An 18,092-nucleotide genomic window follows, 5' to 3' on the forward strand; every position below is an offset into this window, starting at 1 on the left:
CGATCTTGGCTTGCTGCAATCTCCACCTCCCGGGTTCCAGCGATTCTCCTGCTTCATTCTTCCAGGTAGCTGGGATTACAGGCGTGTGCCACCATGCCTGGCTAATTTTTTTGTATTTTTAGTAGAGACTGGGTGTCACCATACTGGTCAGGCTAGGCTTGAACTCCTGACCTCAGATGATCCACCCACCTTGGCCTCCCAAAGTGCTGGGATCACAGGTGTGAGCCACCCAACCTGGCTGGACACCATTCTTTTTTTTTTTTTTTTTTTTTTGAGACGGAGTTTCGCTCTTGTTACCCAGGCTGGAGTGCAATGGCACGATCTCAGCTCACCGCAACCTCCGCCTCCTGGGTTCAGGCAATTCTCCTGCCTCAGCCTCCTGAGTAGCTGGGATTACAGGCATGCGCCATCATGCCCAGCTAATTTTTTGTATTTTTAGTAGAGATGGGGTTTCACCATGTTGACCAGGATGGTCTTGATCTCCTGACCTTGTGATCCACCCACCTTGGCCTCCCAAAGTGCTGGGATTACAGGCGTGAGCCACCGCGCCCGGCCAACACCATTCTTATTCAATGGAACAGTCTAATTTAAGAGAATGCAAAATGTATGGCCCCAGTGTTGCATTCCTTTGAATCCAAGTACATGCCTGCAGCTGGGAGGCAACACTAAGGATGAAGCAAATTCAGAGGAAAGTGTTTAATGAACTAGAGATAGTCACCAATAAAACAAATTTTTAGAAGTTCTCAGACCCACCCAGAGGTGAAGGGCAGCCAGAACTATCAACACAGTGGAAAAATGAGCTCTCGCAACTGCACACACAGAGCTTCCAGGAAGGTTACCAGCTCTTGACATAGGTTCCTGGTTGTAGTTTTAAATATCTGCCTTCACCACCCTCTGTGACTTTGTTTAAAACTTATTTCTGGTTTGTTAAATTTGATTCCAAGGATTTCAGCAGCAACTTTCTGAAAACACAGGAAGACAAAGTCTCTTGCTTTGGTTGAAACAAAGCAGCTATTAAAACAATTTTCCTGGGAAAACCATAAGTGTTTTTTAGGTGTTACTGTTCGAATATGCTCCAAATCAACTTTATTGTCCACCAAGGCAACCAGAGGCTGAGTTTCTGACTCTTCACTCACTTTCTCCACTAATCTTATAAAAATTCTCAAAGCTTTGATAATTTGTAATATACCAAGAGGATTTCTGTGCTCCATAGATGCATTTGTCTAACATTTTGCTTCCTGTTATCTGCCCTCCTATATCCCAAACTAGAGAGCAGCATTTGAGTGTTCTGGCATTGTTATCTTTCTCAAAAGAAATCCAGTCCTATAGTTTGTACTGGTTCCCGAAAGTATTTTTTTCTTTTTTCTTTTCTTTTTTCTTTTTTTTTTTTTTTTTTTTGAGATGGAGTCTCGCACTGTTGCCTGGGCTGGAGTGCAGTGACGTGATTTTAGCTCACTGCAGCTTCCACCTCCTGGGTTCAAACAGTTCTCTGCCTCAGCCTCCCAAGTAGCTGGGATTACAGCCATGTGCCACCATGTCTGGCTAATTTTGTATTTTTAGCAGAGACGGGGTTTCACTGTGTTAGCCAGGCTGGTCTCGATCTCTTGACTTCATGATCTGCCCACCTTGGCCTCCCAAAGTGCTGGGATTACAGGCTGAGTCACCACGCCCAGCCTCCCAAAAGTTTTTTGAGCAAAACCTGCAGCTAAGGAGATGTTTGTTCTGGGAGGTACTGTTCCCTAGCATGATGATTTTCAGTGCTGGTCCTGGCCCTCTTCCTCAGAGTCCTACATGATGTCCCAGGAACCATGCCCGCCCCCCTCCCCCAGGTAGAGGGAGGAGGGGAAGGAGAAGGTCTCCAGGGGTGAGGGAAAAGAAGAAGGGAGGTAGTGGGGACAGTACCTCACTTGTCTGCTCGGTGACTCAGTAGTGGCTGGAGAATCTCTCACCAGGTGCTATCTTGTCAACATCTTCTCCTGCCCTCTGTGAGTCTTTTGTTGAGGGCAGAAAAGAGCAGCTGCACTTGACTAGCCAAAAAAAAAAAAGAGCAGCTGCTATGGGGTTGAAAGAATGGAGAAGGCTGGGTGCGGCGGCTCACACCTATAATCCCAGCATTTTGGGAGGCCAAGGTGGGAGGATCACTTGAAGTCAGGAGTTCAAGACCAGCCTGGCCAACATGGCAAAACCCCGTCTCTACTGATAATACAAAAATTAGCCTGGTATGGTGGCACATGCCTGTAATCCAAGCTACTTGGGAGGCTGAGGCAGGAGAATGGCTTGAACCCAGGAGGCGGAGGCTGCAGTGAGCCGATATCGAGCCATTGCACTTTAGCCTGGGTGACAGAGTGAGTCTCAGTCTCAAAAAAGAAAGAAAGAAGAATGGAGATACTAGAGATCGCACAGTGCTGAGAAATAGGTTCTGACCTAGCCAGAGTGGAGATAACTTTTAAACATTCCAGGCATTCAATTGAAAAACCACATCTTAGGGGAAAGAACCACCTCCTAGAGTCAAGACTACTCTAGGCCTGGCACGGTGGCTCCCGTCTGTAATCCCAGCACTTCGGGAGTCTGAGGCGGGCGGATCATGAGGTCAGCATTTCAAGACCAGCCTGGCCAACATGGTGAAACCCAGACTCTACCAAAAATACAAAAAAAAAAATTAGCTTGATGTGGTGGTGTACGCCTGTAATTCCAGCTACTTGGGAGGCTGAAGCAGGACAATTGCTGAACTTGGATGGCAGAGGTTGCAGTGGGCTAAGATCAGGCCACTGCACTCCAGCCTGGGCGACAGAGCAAGACTCCATCTCGGGGGGGAAAAAAAAAAGACTACCCTAAGACTGCCCTAATGAAGCCTAAATTATACCTCACCAGGATCAAGGATCAAGGAAATTAACTGCCTCTCAGAACAAAACTCAATACTTTTCTAAAGATGCAACATAATCCGGATTCCTTAAAGCGTATCACTCATAGTGTGAAATCCACAATGAAACATTTACTAAACGTGTCATGAAACAGGAAAATATGACCCATAATCCAGAAAAAAATGCTGTAAGTTCCCATATTTTATTCACTTCCTATCTTACCTTTCCTTCTGTTTCTGTTCCTTCCCCATCTTTTTTTTTCTATGCGCTTCTTCCCTTTCTTTCCTTTCTCTACCTATTTCCTTTCATTTGCCTCCCTTTCTCCAGTTTTCCATCTGTTCCCTTCTCATCTTTCTTTCCCTTTCCATGTTTCCTTTTATTCCCTTATCACCTTTCTTTCCCATATAACCATTGCATCCCACATTCCTTTCCCTTCTCATTTCCCCATCCCTTATTTCCTTCCTTTCCCTTACTTCTAATCATTTTTTCTCTTCATACCTACTCTTATTTTTTCTCTTCATACCTACTCTTTAGATGGAGTTTTGCTCGTTACCCAGGCTGGAGTGTGGAGTGCAGTGGTGTGATCTTGGCTCATCGCAACCTCCGCCTCCCAGATTCAAGCAATTCTCCTGCCTCAGCCTCCCAAGTAGCTGGGATTACATGCATGCGCCACCATGCCCAGCTGATTTTTGCATTTTTAAGTAGAGACAAGGTTTATTACAGGTGTGAACCACTGCACCCAGCCACCTTCCCTTTCCTGTATTGAAAAGTTGGCAGTGGGTAACCATGGGGCATCAAAGGATTAAAGGGAGAGTTACACAAAGGCATATTGATAGCGTGTTCACTGGAGTTCAAAGTTTTAGGGTCCTGGTGGGTAGAGGGGTCATGAGGTGGCAAGAAGATGAGATTGCTGGTGTTGTTGGCAGGGATTACTTGCATTAAGCAAATAAGTAAAGTGGGCTTAGTAGCAGAATGAATATGACAGGAAGGAATCAGTAAACATGAACATAAAATAATAGAAATTACCTAATCAGGCCAGGTGCAGTGGCTCATACCTGTAATCCCAGCACTTTGTGAGGCTGAGGCAAGAGTATCACTTGAGACAGCATGGACAACATAGTGAGACCCCATCTGTACCAAAAATGTAAAAATTAGCTGGGCATGGTGGTGCATGTCTGTAGTCGAAGCTACTTAGGGACTGAAGTAGGATGATCGCTTGGGCTCAGGTGATTTGAGACTGCAGTGAGCTATGATTGTGCCACTGCATTCCAGCCTGGGGGACAGAGTGAGACCTTGTCTAAAAAAATTAATGTTAACAACAGAGGGAAAATAAACTTAAAAATATGACCAGGTGCAGTGGCTCATGCATCTAATCCCAGTACTTTGGGAGTCTGAGGTGGGCAGATGGCTTGAGCTCAGAAGTTCAAGACAAGCCTGGACAACATGGTGAAACCCCTTCCCTACAAAAATTAACCAAACGTGGTGGTGTGCACCTGTCCCCAGCTACTTGGGAGGCTGAGGGTGAGAGGACTGCTTGAGCCTGAGAGGGGGAGGTTGCAGTGAGATTGTGCTACTGCACTCCAGCCTGGGTGACAGAGTGAGACCCTGTCTTAAAAAGAAATAAAGAAAAAAAATAGATCCCCAGAGAACTGTGGGACAATAACAAAAGAAGTAAATAACACATATAAGAGTTACAGAATGAGAAGTGAGAGAAAATGTGGGGTTGAAAATATATTGGACGAAGTAAGACAAATTTTCTGAAATTTGGTGAAAAGTGTAAATTTACAGATTTAAGAAGTTGTGAATGAATGCCAACCAGGATAAACTCAAAGAAATACATGCTAAGACACATCTTTTTTTGTTATTACATATATTTAAAACTATAATTATATGCAAAGTGTATGTAGTGACAATGTACATTTCCTCTACATAACTGAGGCAGGAGAATTGCTTGAACCCAGGAGGGGGAGGTTGCAGTGAGCCGAGATCATGCCTTTGCACTCCAGCCTGGGTAACAAGGCCGAAACTCTGTCTCAAAAAAAAAATTATATTTGTTGGTTGAACCAAAGTCGTATCATCTGATATGGTGCTCAGTGTATGTAGAGGAAATGTACATTGTCACTGCATACACTTTGTATATATTTTTAAATATATGTAATGCATAAATATGTTTTAAGAGTGGGGAGGGTAAAGAGAGCTAAATGGAAGCAAAGTTTCTGCACTTCATTCAAAATATAAATTGTTGATACCACTAGACTGTGATTAGTTATGTATTTATATTGTGATAACTAGAGTGACCACTTAAGCCTATACAAAGTGACATGTTCAAAAATATTATCACTGGCCGAGCACGGTGGCTCACACCTGTAATCCCAGCACTTTGGGAGGCCAAGGTGGGTGGATCACAAGGTCAGGAGTTTAAGACCAGCCTGGCCAACATGGTGAAACCCCGTCTCTACTAAAAATACAAAAATTAGCTGGGTGGGTGTGGTGGTGCATGCCTGTAATCCCAACTACTTGGGAGGCTGAGGCAGGAGAATTGCTTGAACCTGGGAGACGGAGGTTGCAGTGAGCCAAGATCGCACCACTGCACTCCAGCTTGGGTAATAGAGCAAGAGTCCATCTCAAAAAAAAAAAAAAAAAAAAAAAAAAAAAAAAAAAAAAAAAAAAACTATCACTAATTCAAGATAGAATTCTATAAAATGTTTAAGAAAGTCACATGAGGCCAGAGGAGATGCCTCACACCTGTAATCCCAGCACTTTGGGAGGCTGAGGCAGGTAGATCACCTGAGGTCTGGAGTTCAAGACCAGCCTGGCCAACATGGCAAAACCCCATCTCTACTAAAACTACAAAAATTAGCCGGGTGTGGTGGCTCATGCCAATTATTCCAGCTACTCAGGAGGCTGAGGCAGGAGAGTTGGTTGAACCTGGGAGGCGGAGGTTGCAGTGAGCCAAGATCACACCACTGCACTCCAGTCCGGGCTACATGCAAGACTCCCTCTCAAAAGAAAAAGGAACTCACATGAAAGCAAGTAAAGAAAAACACAGGAATGAAAAACAGAAGGGACAGAAAAAAATAAATGGCAACCTTAAGCCCCAACACATCAATAATTATTATGAATGTTAATGATCTGAATGCACTAATTATAACACAAATTGGAAGAGTAGTTACAGAATGTAATACAACTCTGCTATCTACAGTAAGCTGACTTCCAAATATGGTTGACAAAGGTAAGCTGAAAGTGAAAGGATGGAAAAGATGTGTCATACAAGTATTAATAAATACTAATGAAACAATCAGGAGTGTATTACTATCAGATACAGTAGACTTCAAAGCAAAGAAAATTACTAGGGTTAAAGAGAAGTATTATTTAATGATGAAAGGATCAATCTAAAGAAGACATAATGGCCGGGCACGGTGGCTCACGTCTGTAATCCCAGCATTTTGGGAGGCTGAGGCGGGCGGATCACGAGGTTAAGAGATTGAGACCGTGGTGAAACCCCGTCTCCACTAAAAAATATAAAAATTAGCTGGGTGTGGTGGCGCGTGCCTGTGGTCGCAGCTACTTGGGAGGCTGAGGCAGGAGAATTGCTTGAAACCGGGAGACGGAGGTTGCAGTGAGCCGAGATCGCGACACTGCGCTACAGGCTGGCGCCTGGCAACAGAGCAAGACTCTGTCTCAAAAAAAAAGAAGACATAATGATCCTTAATTTTGTATGCACCAAACAACAAAGCTTAAGCTATACAAATCAAAACTGATAAAATTTAACAAGAAATTAGGATTTCAATATCCACACTCAGTATTGACAGACTACTGGAAATACAATCAGCAAAGATATAGAAGAACTGAAGAATGTCATCAACTAAGAGGATCCAATCGATATTTATAGACTACTCTACCCAACAACAGAATACACAGTACTTCCAAGTACCCATAAAATATTCACCAAGACAGAACAATATCCTGGGTCATAAAACTCAATTTTAAAATAATTTAAATCAGTCAGAACATACTCATTTTCTGTTGCTCCTGTAATAAATAACCACATATTTGATGGTTTAGGTAATTAAAAATATATTATCTTACATTTCTTTAACTCAGGTGTCTGACATGGGTCTCATCAGGTTAAAATCAAGGCATCAAAATGGCTGCATTCCTTTTTCTTTTTCTTTTTTCTTCTTTTTTTCGTTCGTGTGTGTGTGTGTGTGTATGTGTTTTTTTTTGTTTGTTTGAGACTGAGTTTCACTCTTCTTGCCCAGGCTGGAGGGCAATGGTGCAATCTCGGCTCTCCACAACCTCCACCTCCTGGGTTCAAGTAATTCTCCTGCCTTAGCCTCCCAAGTAGCTGAGATTACAGGCATGTACCACCATGCCTGGCTAATTTTGTATTTTTAGCAGAGACGAGGTTTCCCCATGTTGGTTAGGCTGGTCTCGAACCCCTGACCTCAGGTGATCCTCCCACCTCGGCCTCCCAAAGTGCTGGGATTACAGGCGTGAGCCACCGCACCTGACTGGCTGCATTCCTTTCTGTATGCTCTAAGGGAGAATTCATTTCCTTACTCATTTAGGTTGTTGGCAGACTTCAATTCCTTGTGGTTGTAGGAATGAGGTCCATGTTTACTTGCAGACTATAAACTGAAGATGTCCCCAGCTTTTAGAGGCTAACAGATTGCTTGGCTTGTATCCTGCTTCCTTCACCTTCAAAGTCAGCAATGGCAGTTTAAGTCCTTGTCATGCTGCATCTCTCTATCTTTCTTTTGCTTCCCTCTTTCACTTTTTTTTAGATGGAGTTTCACTCTTGTTGTCCAGGCTGGGGTGCAGTGGTGCAATCTTGGCTCACTGCAATCTCCGCCTCCCGAGTTCAAGTGATTCTCCTGTTTCAGCCTCCTGAGTAGCGATGATTACAGGCATGCACCACCATGCCTGGCTAATTTTGTATTTTTGGTAAGGACAGGGTTTCACCATGTTGGTCAGGCTGGTCTTGAACTCCTGGCCTCAGGTGTTCTACCCGCTTTGGCCTCCCAAAGTGCTGGGATTATAGGCATGAGCCACCTTGCCTGGCCCGTCTTCCAATTTTATGATTAGATTGGGCCCATGTGGATAAACCAGGATAACCTCCTATTTTTAGTAAACTGATTAGCAACTTTAATTTCATCTGCAATCTTAATTCCTCTTTGCCATGTACGAACATATATACAGGTTTCAGAGATTAAGATGTGGACATCTTTGGGTGGTCATTATTCTGCCTACCACACAGAATATATCCTCTGACTGTAATGGAACCAAACTAGAAATCAGTAATAGAAATACAAGAGGAAAATCAATGAACACTTGGAAATAAAATAACACACTACTAAATAATGTATAGATCAAAGAGAAAGTCTCAAAGGAAATTTAAAAATCATGTAATTGAATGAAAATGAAAATATAACATATTAAAATATGTGAGACCCATCTAAATCAGTGCTGAAAGGGACATTGTTTTTACATAGAAGCTTCATTGAAATATCATTTACCTTTTATTTATTTATTTATTTTTGAAATAGTTTCTTGCTTTGTTGCCCAGGCTGGAGTACCGTTGTGCAGTCATAGCTCACTGCAGTCTCACTGTCCCAGGCTCAAGCTGTCCACCCACATCAGCCTCCTGAGTAGCTGGGACTACAGGTGCATGCCACCACGCCTGGCTAATTTTATTTTTGTAGAGATGGGGTCTCACTTTGCTGCCCAGGCCAGTCTTGAGCTCTTGGACTTATGTGATTCTCCTGCCTTGGCATCCCAAAGTGGTGGGATTATAGGTGTGAACAACTGCTCCTGGCCCAATTTACCTTTTATAGTATACAATTCAATTTTTTTTAAGCATATTTACAGAGTTGTGCAACCATCACCACTATCTAACTTAAGAGTATTTTAGCCAGGCATGGTAGGTAGCACGTGCCTGTAGTCCATGCTACCTGGGAAGCTGAGGCAAGAGGATTGTTTGAGCCCAGGAGGTTAAGGCTGCAGTAAGCTATGATCACACCACTGTGCATCAGCCTGTGTGACAGAGCGAGTCCTTGTTTCAAATAAATAAATAAATAAATAAAAATAAAATAAAAGAATATTCCCATCACCCTAAAAAGAAACCCCATATTTACTTTTAATCACTTTCTATTCCTTTCTGCCCTGGGCCCAGAAATAACTACTTTCTGTTTCTATGAATTTTCCTATTCTGTACTTGCATATAAGTTGAATTATATAATATTTAGTCTTTCATGGTGGGCTTCTTTTACTTAGAATGTTTTCAACGTTCATCCACATTGAGGTATACATTAGCACTTCATCTCTTGGTCAAATAATATTACATTGTATGAATATATCACATTTGGTTTGTCCTTTCATCAGCTGATAGGTGTTTGGGAGTTATACTTTTTGACTATGATGAATAAATGCTGCTATGAACATTCCTGAGCATGTTTTGGTATGAACATATGTTTTCAATTCTTCTGGGTATACACCTCGGAGTAGAATTGCTGGATCCTAGGGTAATTAATTGTTTACCATTTTGAGGAAATACAAAGGTGTTTTCCAAAGTGGCTATACCAGTTTACAATTCTATGAAAGAGACATTTATAATACTAAATGGTGCTCATATTAGAAAAAAGGAAAGACCTCAAATTAATAATCTAAGTTCCTGATTCAAGCAACTAGAAAAAGAAAAGCAAATGAATCCAAAGGTCTGGGCACAATGGCTTATGCCTATAATCCCAGCACTTTGGGAGGCCAAGGCGGGAAAATTGCTTGAGCCCAGGAGTTGAAGGCCAGCCCAGACAACATAGTGGGACCCTATCTTTACTAAAAAAAAGTTAAATATTAAAAAAAAATAAAGCAGAAGAAAAGAAAGAATGCAAGAACAGAAATAACCAAGGCTGGGCACAGTGGCTTATGCCTGTAATCCTAGCACTTTGGGAGGCTGAGGTGGACGGGTCACTTGAGGTCAGGAGTTTGAGACTAGCCTGGCCAACATGGTGAAACACCATCTCTACTGAAAATACAAAAATTAGCTGGGCATGGTGGCATGTGCCTGTAATTCCAGCTACTTGGCAGGCCGAGGCAGGAGAATTGCTTGAACTTGGCAGGTGGAGGTTGCAGTGAGCTGAGATTGTGCCATTGCACTCCAACCTGGTCAACAGAGTGAGAATCTGACACACACACACACACACACACACACACACACACACACACACAAAAGGAAAAGAAAAAGAAAAGAAATTCATCATAAAAAAGAATACAAACCTGTCATTTCTAACAGCATGGATGGAGCTGGACAATATTATGTTAAGCAAAGTAAGCCAAGCACAGAAAGACAATATTGCATGTTCTTAGTCACATTTGAAAGCTAAAAATAAACTGAACTCATAGAGAGTAGAATGATGGTACCCAAGGCTGGGAAGGGTAGTGGGAAGAGGGGATACAAAGTGGATGGTTGGCTGGGTGCAGTGGCTCACGCCTGTAATCCCAGCACTTTAGGAGGCCAAGGCGGGTGGATCATGAGGCCAAAAGTTTGAGACCAGCCTGGCCAATATGGTGAAACCCCATGTCTACTAAAAATACAAAAATTAGCGAGGCATGGTGGCACACACCTGTGGTCCTAGCTATTTGGGAAGCTGAGGCAGAAGAATCACTTGAACCTGGGAGGTGGAGGTTGCAGTGAGCAAAGATTGTACCACTGCATTCTAGCCTGCATGACAGAGTGAGACTCTGTCTCAAAAAAAAAAAAAAGTGGATGGTTAATGGGTACAGAAATACAGTTAGATACAAGGAATAAGGTCTAATGTTCAGTAGCATGATAGGGCAATTATAGTTAACACTAATTTATTATATATTTTGAAATAACTAAAAGAGTGGAATTGGAATATTCAAAGGCTTGAGGTGATGGATACCTCAATGACTCTGATATAATTATCACACATTATACACTTATATCAAAAATCACATGTATCTCATAATTAAGTACAACTATTATGTATCAATAACAAAATAAAAAAAATAAAATCTACTTTATGTTGCAAAAAACCTAGTTATTCTTAATAAATAAAATTGATAAGCTGTAGCAAGATTGACAAAGATAAAGAAAGACGACATAAATACCACTATCAGGATTCAAACAGTGAATATCACTACAGAGCCTACAGATGTTAAAAAAAATGAAAAAAAAAATATTAGGACCAACTTGACACACATAAATTTGACAACTTAGAAGAAACTGATCAATTTTTCCAAAACCACACAGATACCCAAACTAAATCAAGATAAAATGAATCCAGCCAGGAGCAGTGGCTCATGCCTGTAATTCCGACACCTTAGGAGGCTAAGGGGAGGAGCACTTGAGCACAGGAGTCTGAAAACAACAACATAACAACAACAAAAAACTCAAATCATCAAATAGTCTTTTAACCATTAAAGAAAATGAATTCACGGCTAGGCCGAGGCAGGCGGATCATGAGGTCAGGAGTTCAAGACCAGCCTGGCCAGTATGGTGAAACTCTGTCTTTACTAAAGTTACAAAAAATTATCCAGGCATGGTGGAGCGTGCCTGTAGTCCCAGCTCCTTGAGAGGCTGACGCAGAAGAATTGCTTGAATCCAGGAGGCGGAGGTTGCAGTGAGCCGAGATCACGACACTGCACTCCAGCTTAGGTGACAGAGCAAGACTCCATCTCAAAAAAAAAAAAAAAAAAAAAAAAAGGAAAGAAAATGAATTCATAACGAAAAAGCTTCTAAAAAAGAAATTTCCATGCTTGTATGACTTTGTTCTCTGAAGAATCCTCCCAAACATTTAAAGAATTAACATCAGTATTACACGATCTCCCCTCAGAAATAGGAGCGAACACTTCCTAGCTCACTTTATGAGGCCAGTATTACTGTGATCCCAAAACTAAAGAGAGCACAAAAACAAAAACCATAAATTAATGTCTCTCATAAATGTAGAAACAAGAATCCTTAATAAAATATTATCAAATCAGGCTGGGTACAGTGGCTCATGCCCATAATCCCAGCACTTTGCGAGGCTGAGGCAGGCGAATAGCTTGAGGCTAGGAGTTTGAGACCAGCCTCATGGTGAAACTCTGTCTCTACTAAAAATACAAAGATTAGCTGGGTGTGGTGGTGCATGCCTGTAATCCTAGTTACTTGGTAGGCTGAAGCAGGAGAATTGCTTAAACCTGGGAGGTGGGGATTGCAGTGAGCCATGATTGTGCCACTGCTCGTCAGCCTGCGTGACAAAGCAAGACTCTGCCTCAAAAAAAAAAAAAAAAAAAAATTAGCAAATCAAATGAAGCAACAGACAAAACAAATTATACACCACAACTGTGATGATTGATTTTGGGTGTCAACTTGACTTGTTTAAGGAATTCTGGAAACCTGGTAAGTAATTCATTAATCTCAATGTTTCATTAAGCACTGAACCCAGCCCTCTTCTGCTTAAAGGGAAACTCAGGTAGCTTGGCATTTGATTAGAATGATTTGGTTGCTCCAGGTGTGTCTGTGATGGTGTTTCCAGAGGGATGGGCACTTGAGTTAGTGAACTGAATGGAGAAGATTTGCTCTCATGTTGCTGAGGTTGCAGTGAGCCAAGATTGTGCCACTGCACTCCAACCTGGGCGACAGAATGAGACCCTGTTCCCCAAGCCCTCCCCCTCCAATAATATTATATCAATTGATGCAGAAAGCATATACAAGATTATTCAGAATTTTTCATGAAAAGACACAGTCCCTAAAATACTTAAAACAAATTTTTGAAAGAATAGGAGAAATTACTTGATGTTAAAGCCTAATACGTAAATCCTATAATCTGAACATTGTGGTATTTGTTGGGGGATAGCCATATACACTAATAGGACAGAGTAGAGAACCCAGAAATGGACCCACACAAATGTGCCTAAAAGATTTTTGTCGTTTTTTGTTTTTGAGATGGAGTTTTGCTCTTGTTGCTCAGGCTGGAGTGTGATGGCGTGATCTTGGCTCACTGCAGCCTCCGCCTCCTGGGTTCAAGTGATTCTCCTGCCTGAGTCTCCCGAGTAGCTGGGATTAAGGCATGCATTTTTGTATTTTAGTAGACACAGGGTTTCACTATGTGTTGGCCAGGCTGGTCTCAAACTCCTGGCCTCAGGTGATCCGCCTATCTTGGCCTCTCAAAGTGCTGGGATTAAAGGCATGAGCCACCATGCCTAGCTCTGTATATTTACTTTCAAAGGCCTGCACCTTTGCATATCTGGCTCTCTTGGAAGCCTGTTTTCAGGAGCAGCTTTGCTTGTACATGCAGAGAACTGACAATGCTTGAGAACTTACATTCGTCTTTTTGCAGCCCCAGCCATTTCCACTTGCAAGTTCTGGATAGTCTTTACCAAATGAAGGTTATTGGGTGAAAATATGAAAATTTAGTTCCTCCGTCTTGAGTAGGGACAAACCCTATGGCATAATCTACACTCGGCATTCTTGTGTGGGATCATGCAGAAGCAACCCTCCACGGGATGTTGCCTGAAATTACACATTTGCTTAGCTTCTTCCGCTTTCCTGTCCTGCTTCCTCCATTTCCTTATTGGGGTCTCCTGGGAGCACTTCCTTAAATTAACTGCATGTACATGAATCCTCATCTCAGAGCCTGCTTCTGGGGAGCCATCCCAAGACAAGCAGAATTATTTATTCCTAATTTCCCCAGTTTTCAGGTAAAGGGACCGTATTCAACTAACACTTCAGGCTTTCCTATGTCCTTCACTGCTTCTCATGGGAGAAGGAGTGACATGCTAAACTGTGATTTGGGACTAAGAATTTGGCATTTGTGACTTATGCCTACCCTTTCTTTCCTTCTTTCTTTCCTTTCCTTTGTTTTCTTTCCTTTTCTTTTCTTTTTCTGAGACAGAGTCTTGCCCTGTCACCCAGGCTGGAGTGCAGTGGTGCGATCTTGGCTCACTGTAGCCTCCACCTCCCGGGTTCAAGCAATTCTCCCGCCTCAGCCTCCTGAGTAGCTGGGATTACAGGCATGAGCCACCACACCCAGCTAATTTTTGTATTTTTCGTAGAGATGTGGTTTCATAATGTTGGCCAGGCTGATCTCGAACTCCTGACCTCGTGATCCGCCTGCCTTAGCCTCCCAAAGTGCTGGAATTACAAGCATGAGCCACCGTGCCTGCCCAACTTATACCCTTTCTTTGCAGCGTTCCTGCCTGCAGGGAGCATGTGCTCTGGTCAGTAAGCTTAAGGAAAATGGCTCTGCCTTTACAGGAAAGGCCCAGAAGCTGAGCCTGAGGGAGGAATTTAGGTGTATGTGATTTATTCAGGGAGGGCTCTTTCGAAAAACCTCTAAAAGAATAAGAGTAGAAAGATAGCAGGGAGGAATGGGTGTATTCCTGGCCTGTAACATGTGTCAGAAGTTGTTTCATGTAGCAGTGAGGAGCTTCGGGAGTTCTTCCATTAGGAGGAAAGGGGGTTGGGCCTATCAGTCAGTCGTTGGTCATTATTGGTGATGGTGGTATGTGGTGGGCGTGGGAGGTGTTTGGATTTCCCAGTTGTCTTCAGAAGAGGTGGCTCCCCTTAGCAAAGGGTAATTCTTTGGAGATGTTTGAAGGTGTTTACACTGTTAGCCACAACACTCAATGTAGCTGAGGAAGGATGCACCAGTTAATGAAGGTGATCAGTGTAAGACACCAACAGTGTCTACTACAGTTCATTCCTTCGACCAATCAGATCCACTTACTACTTCCTATTAGGTTCGCTCTATTTGGGCATGGATTCTCCAGGATTCTAGTTGTGGGAATTCCTTTAGGAAACTTGCAAGAGGAGTTTTAAACAAACCACAGCCTTGACTGCTCTGATTGGTCCTGAGACTTTAACTGATATTCTCCTTTCCTTTTTTCATCACCCATTGTAGATCTCCCTAATTTGTTTGGTTCTTCTGCTGGTCTAGGTGGCTTTCCTGATGGGGTGACCTATGCCTTCATCACTGTGGGTCTGAGCCACAGTTTCCATGCCCTTATCAGGTCTGTGGTTCCTGCACTTGCTCATTCATGGCTAAAACTGGGCATTACAGTAGCAAGAGATGCCCCAGTTGCTCACATGGATGCCAAACATATTCTTCGCTGCTCATATTATATAGTAGCAACCCTACATCGTCACAATAATCTAGGGTCAATTCCCACTGTCAATATGGTAACTCTTTTTCATACCTGCTGATCTATTGGCAGAAGGGACCCAAGTGTGACCAGCCAATAGATGTAGCTTTAGGTGTAGTTGGATTCTTACTATGTCCCTTTGTGGAAGTGATCCCCATCTGGGAACTGGGTCTTCTAGATGCATAGATTCTAAAGTTATGGAGACAGGAAGCATAAATTCATCAAGTGAGTCATTAGGAGTGATGGTGAGAGGGTAACTCTTACTTCCATGTCTTGGTTCTTACATCCATGTTTATTACGTGTTAGGGCCAGAGCACTACATGATGATCACTGGGTTAGAGCTAGAGTGAGTAAGCTTTTTCTACAAAGGGCTAGACAGTAAATATTTTAGGCTTTGCAGTCCATATGGTCTCTGTTGCTACGGCTCAACTCTGATGTTGTAACATGAAAGCAGCTAAAGACAGTATATAAACAAATGAGCATGGCTATGTTCCAATAAAATCATATTTACCAAAACAGGCAGTGGGCTGGATTTGGCACGTTGGCTATAATTTGCCGATCCCTGGTTTAGAGTACAGATGCTCCTCAACTTTCAATGGGGTTATGTCCTGATAAACACACCATAAGGTGAAAATATTGTTAGTCGAAAATGCATTAAATACACCTAACTAGTGAACATTATAGCTTAGCCTAGCCTATCTTAGACATGCTCAGAACACTTACATTAACTTACAGTTGTGCAAACTCATCTGGCAACATGGTACACTGTAGGGTATTGGTTATTTATCCTCGTGATTGTGTGGCTGAGTGGGAGCTGCAGCTTGCTGCTCCTGCCCAACATCACAAGACAGTGTCATATTGCATATCGCTTTCCCAGGAAAAGGTCAAAATTCAATATTCAAAGTGTAGTTTCTACTGAATGTGTATTACTTTCGCACCATTATAAAGTGTAAAAATCCTAAGTGGAGCCATCATAAGTCAGGGACTGTCTGCATATACTGCATCTTGAAGGATAGTGCCCCATCCTCACATGGATAGCTTCAAAGCTAGTGCTTCATCTGTGCCTTTAACGTGCCTTTCTTTCCTTCCCTCTCCCTCCCTCTTTCTGTCTCTCTCTCTCTCTTTCTTTCTTTTTCCTTTCTTCCTCTCTCTCTGTCTCTGTCTCTCTTTCTCTTTCTTTCTTTTCTTTTCTCTCTCTCTCTCTCTCTTTCTCTCTCTCTCTATTTTCACTCTTATTTCACTCTTAGTTTCACTCTTATTCCCCAGGCTGCAGTGTAATGGCACAATCTCGGCTCACTGCAACCTCCACCTCCCGGGTTCTTCAAGCGATTCTTTTGCCTCAGCCTTCTGAGTAGCTGGGACTACAGGAGCCCATCACCACGCCCAGCTAATTTTTGTATTTTTAGTGGAGACAGGGTTTCACCATGTTGCCCAGGCTTCTCTTGAAATCCTCACCTCAGGTGATCTGCCCTCCTTGGCCTCCCAAAGTGCTGGGATTATAGGAGTGAGCCACTGCGCCCAGCCCTAAAGTGCCTTTCTATCACTATTATACCAGCAGTCTCTGAATGGTGCCCAATGTTGTAGGGCCAATGATTTTCATTGTCGTGTGTTCACCTGCTGCATCACAGTTTTCATAAAGTGGATCCCTTGGTCTGAGGTGGCATTAGGAGAGATCCTATGTTGATAGATCAGATACAACATGAATTCTCAGATAGTGGAGCTGACTGACTCCTTGCAGGCAGTAAAGGAAAAATCTGTAGGTGGCATATGTGGTAATTTCTGTCATAATGAACCACTGACCTTTTTAAAGGGAAGAGGTTGAATGTAATCATTTTGACATCATGTGACTGGTTGATATCCTCAAGGGATGGTGCTATATCGGGGATTTGGTGAGGCCTTTGTTGCTAGAAGTTTAGACTTTCAGCCACAGCTATCTCTACGTTAGTCTTGGTGAGAGGAAGCCAATGTTGTTGGATATGTGTAGCCTCCGTCTTTGCCACTGTGGCTACTCTGTGTACAAACACTGGAATGGCAGAGGACAGGCTGGCTGGTATCAACTGGCCAGATCATCCTGTCTCTTGGCCATTTAGTGCTTCTTCTGCAGTGAATGCTTCTGTTTTTTTTTTTTTTTTTTTTTTTTTTTTCCTGAGATGGAGTCTTTCTCTGTTGCTCAGACTGGAGTACAGTGGCGCAATCTCAGCTCATTGCAACCTCTGCCTCCCAGGTTCAAGCACTTCTCTGCTTTAGTCTTCTGAGTAGCTGAGATTACAGGTGCCCACCACACCTGGCTAATTTTTGTATTTTTAGTAGATATGGGGTTTCACCATCTTGGCCAGGCTGGTCTTGAACTCCATACCTCATGATCCACCCTCCTTGGCTTCCCAAAGTGCTGAGATTACAGGTGTGAGTCACTGCACTTGGCCTTTTTTTTCCATCTTTCTCTTCTAATCCCCTGACCAAACAGCCAACTGTTTCCCATGAATGGATATATATTGTAAGTTTGGGCCATTTCTTCAACACAAAGTAGATGATCAAGTTTTTTACCACCAAAAGCTCTGCTCACTGTCCTTCAGAGACACCCTTGAGTAGGGTTGTAGGGCAGCAGCTACATATTTTCAGCTGGTACACAAATACTGCGCTGATCTATCCATGAATTAAATTTGAGATTTTTCCTTTTATGCCAGCTGATTATAAGAAATACTTCCCCTTCCATGTCCTCATAGGTGTCAGTTAAGGAAGAAGCACCAGTGTAACAGTGATGGGTAATATAGGGGGGTCTGGACCACCTGTTTCTGTAGCTTACTTGGGTCTTGGCCTGCTAGCACCCAATCCTGCTGGATGTACCACTTCATCTTACAATAAATTGCCACTGGGCCTGCCCAACCTTATGACTGGGTGGGTCTGACAGACCCAAGAAGGTGGGAATATGGTTACTTGATATCCAAAGGGCAAGTACTCAAAAAAAAAAAATCTGGGCCAGGCATGTAATCATGCCTGTAATCCCAGCACTTTGGGAGGCTGAGGCGGATGGATTACCTGAGGTCAGGAGTTCAAGACCAGCCTGACCAACATGGAGAAACTCTG

At 42.9% G+C, this 18,092-nt stretch overlaps 1 pseudogene; it reads right to left on the minus strand.

The window, feature by feature from the left end:
* Positions 1–714: 714 nt before the first annotated feature.
* LOC101033968 (ras-related protein Rab-28 pseudogene) lies at positions 715–17,860 on the minus strand (annotated as a pseudogene).
* Positions 17,861–18,092: the final 232 nt, after the last annotated feature.

This window comes from Saimiri boliviensis, chromosome X (assembly GCF_048565385.1).
Source record: "Saimiri boliviensis isolate mSaiBol1 chromosome X, mSaiBol1.pri, whole genome shotgun sequence".
In the NCBI taxonomy this organism is placed as follows: Eukaryota; Metazoa; Chordata; class Mammalia; order Primates; family Cebidae; genus Saimiri; species Saimiri boliviensis.